Genomic DNA, 6,214 nt, shown 5'->3' on the forward strand with positions numbered 1-6,214 from the left:
CATTTTTGTTATTTTTCAGCCCAACCCCTATCCTTTGAGCTAATCGTGTTGGTCACCTTCATTGGTACAATGAGGTGCTTGACTCGAGCACAGTCCTAACCCTAGGTAAATTTAATATATACATACACACACACACACACACACCACGTGGTAGTATACCATTGTAACAATGTTGTTAAGTCGACCCTATCCATTCACATGCCCAGTTTTGTTATTTCTGGGCCTGACCTTAGTCAACCTAGTCGACTTGACCCCTAATGTCAAGCCCATGAGTCGGGCGTGCCAGGCGGGCACGTTTAATCGACGGGTCAGCGGGAGTTGGCACAGGTGCATGACGGGCGAGCGACGAGCTAGGCAGTTGAATGACGAGTTGAGGGTGCATACGAGCGGTGCAACGAGCTGACCGAACGAAGGAAACGTGCAACGCGAAAGTCATCTTGTGGAAATGACTAAGTTTTGGGTGGTGGAATGTTTATATGTGGGGGCGGTCCCGCACATGGGTGCCCACACCATGGGCCAACGCGAAGTTGGGGGGAGTTGGATGAAATGGTCGGTTGCCTTGGTGAGTCAACACCCCAAACGATGGGCCAACTGGCATATAAGTAAAGCGTTGGGATGGTGGCAAAAGTCATTCAAGCTAAGCTTCCAAGTGTTTATGCAAGCTAGGAGGGTGAGCTATTTGGAGACTCTAAAATTAGGTGAAGTGTAGGCGAACTCTTGGGCCATAGCACGGAGCCACAACAAGCGAGCCTCTGGTTGTGCAAAGGCACTCGGGCGTGGGTGTGCGAGGGCGTCAGGCCGAATGACCAAACGGGCAGGGGCATCTGAGGGCATTTATCTGAACGATCATTCGAAGGCATTCATGAGAGGGTGTGCAGGGGCATCTGCCTGAACGACCGAACACGCGAAGTCATTCGAAGGTGTTTGGGCCAGTGTGTGCGAGGGTGACGGGCCGAACGACCGAACGGGCGAAGTTGTTCTAAGGTGTTTGGGCAAGGGCGTGCAAGGGCGCCGGGCCGAACAACCGAACCAGCAAGGGTGTGCGAGGGCGTCCGCCTGAACGACTGAACGGGCGAGGGCATGCGAGGGCGTTCGCCTGAATGGCTAAACGACGTGTTGAACAGTGCAATGGTGAACGAGGTGAGATGGGCGGAAGTATCCTTGGTCACTCCGAACGGTGGTTTGGGTAGTCCGAACAGCGCAAGCCGACTTGCACGATTTGACAGAGATTGTACCAAGGAAACTTGGGGTTTCCTACAAAGATTGTAAAACTGAATATTTTATGAAGTATTGATATTATCGGGCAGATTCATATTTCAGGGAGTTACCCCTCCCAGTTTATTATCCGTTGTGCATATATGTTAAAAGATAATGATGAATGATGTAAGAAAGTTTCCGTTGTGTTAATGAAAGCATACTTAGGGAAGTTGAAAAATAAACTAAGTATAGAAAGTAGGCGTAGTCCACGATTGCAAGTATTGTTAAAAATAAAGTGGTCGGTGGTGTCGCACCTCCTATAGTGCGGTTGGAAGAGTACCGTCAGTGTAAGGGCGTGACAGGTGGTATCAGAGCCTTGATTCAGAGAATCAGATTTTCAGAAAAATGGATCCCACTGCACTTCGTGACAGGTGGTATCAGAGGTTGATTCAGTCGAACTAGACTTACCGAAGGAAGTGTAATACTTCGTGACAGGTTTAGCAGGGATGCAGCATCATGCTTGGACCAAGCTGAATGACAGGACATTGCAGGTTTGGAAGAATGCGAAGGGAAGCTCTTACTGACCTTATACACGTTGAAGCAGATAAAAGAAGAGAAGCCAAGGATTCGAGATGAACTTGAAGTCATAGAAAGGAATGTTGAAAATGAACTTCTTCGACTTGGTTGGGCAATGGAGCAGGCTGCAACTACAAATTGTGATGACAAAGAAGAGGAAGTCGTGATGTTTGATGATGTTGCAGATATGACAACGATGGAGGATGAACTAGAAATTGTTTAAGTTGGACCAAGATCGTGAAGTTTGTAGACATTGGGAGATGAGGAAACTCACATGGAGGAGCCCCATGATAAAGTAAGTACTACTGATACTTGTGTTTCATTTGAGCTTTTGGTAGATGGGCCATATGCAAGGAAGGGCAAAATCAGTTTGCCGATGCAATGGAGGATCTTACCATGGATGTCTACGATGAGACCTTGTATGGAGAGGCAAGGACCATTCACTGTTGCAGAGCTTGTTGGGGCTGTTTGTGACCTTATGATAGAAGGTGCAAATGCCCATGACAAAGGAGGAATGTGATGATCATTGCGGAGGGAATGGGTCATGCTTTAGCCATATGGAGAAATTGGCTAAGTGCCTGACATAACTCATGGATGGATTGGAGAACGGCACACACTTGAGTTTGATGATACTTGGGTGGACTTCTCATGGTCGAGACCAAGAGGAAGTCTTGGTGGAACCTTTAATGGGGGAGCTATGGTGGAAGAGACTCATGTGATGATGATATGGGTTGGGTGATTGAGTTCACTAGACAAGATTACAGACTTGGATGAGGATGACCAATTGTTGTGATGGGTCTACTTAGTTGGACAACATGGGGAAATTGAGTCATGGACATCGAGTTGGAGACATGTAGCATGGCAGTCTTATGCACGGACATTATGCAGGAGCACTTCTAGAGGTGTCACTTATGGGCATCCAATAAGGAGTGCCAAAGCAAGGATGTTATGCGGATGGAGTTGCTGATGTGACATGGAGGTGTTTTACTTATGAGCCGATCGAGATGTTGTGCACTCTTGTAAAAAAAGGCCATGGACTTGGTTGGATTTGTGAGTAGACTATGGAGCATTCGTACTACATGGAGAGCTAAGGCATCTTGCAGGGATCTTTGGGCCAAGACATGTATGCCTTCTAGGATGTTGGTTGGAGATGACTCATGGAGTTCATGATGACATGAGGTTGTGACTTTTAGGGACTTCATATTATGGTGGATTTAGAGGATCTGATGTGTGGAGGAGCTAAGGTCAGGGACTTTGATGCAATATGGGGTGCATACTTTTGAGTAAATGTATGGGTGTGCTTGAGAGAGTGACTTGATGTGGATAATCGATATGAGACACTTTGGAGTGATACAGTTACATCGATGATGATGCCTTGGTGGCAACACTTGGGCATGGGTTGAGCCGAGACTTAACCACTTTTGATACATGGGAGCTGGTTAGTCTATGATCATGGGCAGCACATGGAGGATGAGACAGGTGTATACTTGTTTCTATGGCACACTTGAGGGAAGGCACATTACAGATATGATGGAGATTGCTTCATGGACCTGGGTGTGGCACATTGAGAGTTGGTTTGATGAGAGGATCTCTTCATTTTGAGGAGATGGATTTTACACATATGGATGATGATGTTGGGATAGATGCAGCTGATTTCATGCAACACATCGACACCAAACATCATGGGTAGTATGTTGCAGACGATATGGAGTTTACTTCATGGACCTGGGCATGACTTACATTTTGATGGAGATGGAGATGGATTCTTGATCGAGTCGATGTTGTGATAAGAGGCTGAGAGAAATGACCGCTGATGGCATGAGGAGGTTCATTCTCATGGTTTGGACGCGACAGTTGGATTAGCTACCCAACAAGTTTGATTCATGCGTGCTAACAGTGTACCGAGGTATGCTTGAGTTGTGTTGGAGTATTATGGGAGTAGTTCACACGATGACGATACATGATGGAGTCGACACGATATGTTGCAGTGAGAATGTAGCTTGATTTGAAGGGACCAACCTTCCATGGTGGGACAACATGTGGAGATTGCAACGGATGTGGTTAATGATCATGGATTGAGGAGACTTTCCAATTTATGGAGACATGACCATTTATGGTTTGTGTGATGGTAGAGCAAAGGCAAGTAGTGTGGGCTTCTTTGGATGTTGTAGCTAGTGACACTTTGCGATGTCATATGATGGTGTTGTCGAGGACGATAATCATTTAGAGTGGGGGAGTGTGGTAGGCACACGAGTTGGGCATTCCAAGTGGGTGCATGCGAACGATGTGACAAGCTCACCAAACGAAGGAAACGTGCGACGCAAAAGTCATCTTATGAAAATTGTTGGACACCTAATCCTCTATGGGTTGGTGTAGAATGTGAACAACCATGAGAGTCCAAGAGACCTTGGGACGTGGAACCCAACGGTCACATGAATGTACTAAAAATGTATATCATTGTCAAATAACAGATGTACTCTCCAGCTTATCTATAATATTTTGTTGCTGCCATGTGTGTGTTTGACAAGGTATCAGAGCAAGCGATCTCCTGCCCTACTCAAGTGTGAGCCACTTGTTTATGTGAGCTTTTTTTTCTGTGGCCTTTCTATACATGTCAGTCCTATACCTCTGTTCTAGACTGCCATCTCTGTCAAATCTCTGTTCTAGAATTAGTTGGTCGAGAGTTGAACATTATACCATACCTTGAATTTCATGAACCGCCTTAATATGCTTTGAATGATTCTCTTGATGCTAGGGCCCGAGTGTTAGAGTGGTATTACCATGCTGCATGCATATACCATGTTGCCCATACCTCTGCTCCCACTCCCGTTGTTTAACAGATGCAATTTTTAACTACGTTTTTAAATATATATAACTACCATACTCCGTTGTTTGAATATAATGGGCCATTTCAAACATTACAACAGAGAATTCATCATGGTTGTTTTCATCGTGATCAACTCCGGCGACAGTAGGGGTGACCTTCAAATTGAACGTTACAATGTTGAAGATTAAATCTAAAAGGTTCAGGCTATGTTGATTCCTTTCCTTTGAAAAAGAACGCTCCTTCCTACTCAAACCTACCATCCCTGATATGTGTGACAGTCAATAACTCTAGTGTAACTCCTCTGACATTTCTATTGCCCCAACAGACTGTGTACAATGTTTCTTCCCAAATTTAGTTTCTTTATGCAAAACATGAATGTCTTATTCCTAGTTCCATTGTTGGGACAAACAGTGGTAGAATTTGGTTGAAATTAGAGAGGGATCTTTTAGTTCTTTTACCTCATGGGCTGCTTTGTTGTCTTTTATCAAGGACATCACATTAGGAGCATCAATAACCTCTCCAAGACTACGCTTGTATCCAAAAGAAGCATGTGCAAGAACAATCTGAGACTTGTTCTCTATAATGGATCTTAATTCTCGTCTCTTGGCCTCAAGAAACAAACGGCTATAGAATTGATCATTTGTAAAACCTGGACTTGTAATTACAAGACAACGAACAATACTGAAGTCACAATGTCTCAAAACTTCCTACAAAACATTCTCGATTTTTTTTTTAAAGCCTTCTCGTAACCAGCAATAGCTGGACCACGTCTACGCAAAATTGATGTTTCTATCCTGGCTCTTGTCGTCGTCACATTTTTTTCAACAAGAAGAAGGTTTGCTAGAACTTCTTGCATTAAGATCATTGCTAGATCAACGCTTGCTCCAGGATCACATGCTTGCTTAAGGGTGTCCAAAGCCATGGAATACCAAACATCCTTTATTAACACAAAGGATCGTTGCACATCAATTTCAAGAGTATGAAATGCTCCAATATTGATGTGCTCATTCTCATCAACATTTCTTCCATGAATCCTCAATACAGCTCCCACACATCGATCCATTTTGGGAGAATAATCTAGAGTAATACTTCCCAAATAGTTATAAGGCCGTTGCAATTTGGGTTCATTCTTCGAGGCTTTGAGAGTTTGCTTCAAAATCTTGTATAACCAGGCCTACATCAAGCGAGCCTGACCATAGGACTCATGGAGGTTGAAGCCACAAGAATATTATGAAAGTCATGTAGTTGAAGCTCTAGTGGTACCCTTCCCATGGCGACCATGCTCAAATTTCTATAAAATTCTACCGAGTTACATCAACCTTGCGAATCATAAATGGAGCACTGGTCGTGGTACATTGTATTGAAGGGGTTTGTGTCCACAACGAGACTGTTCTTTGTCAATTTCTTGAAAAAAAGGAATTAGGCCTGTGCTTCCTTGAGTTACAGATTGATGGTGAGTAAGCTAACTGATTTCCCATTGCATCCAAGTGATTCATTAGCTTAATATTCTGTATGTAAGCTTAGTTTCGTGAAAGGGAATGCATGGCGTCCCTTCAATGCAGTGTGCTCGTATAAAAGAGGACACTAGGAATAGCTTCTTCTTGTTGTTGGTGA

At 44.2% G+C, this 6,214-nt stretch overlaps 1 pseudogene; it reads right to left on the reverse strand.

Moving 5' to 3' along the window:
- Positions 1–860: 860 nt before the first annotated feature.
- LOC149164954 (protein PELOTA 1-like) lies at positions 861–5,663 on the reverse strand (annotated as a pseudogene).
- Between the last annotated feature and the right edge of the window lie 551 nt (positions 5,664–6,214).

This window comes from Pinus tabuliformis, chromosome 5_1 (genome assembly GCF_031772625.1).
Source record: "Pinus tabuliformis cultivar Carrire ecotype Pingquan chromosome 5_1, CPIR1, whole genome shotgun sequence".
NCBI lineage: Eukaryota > Viridiplantae > Streptophyta > Pinopsida > Pinales > Pinaceae > Pinus > Pinus tabuliformis.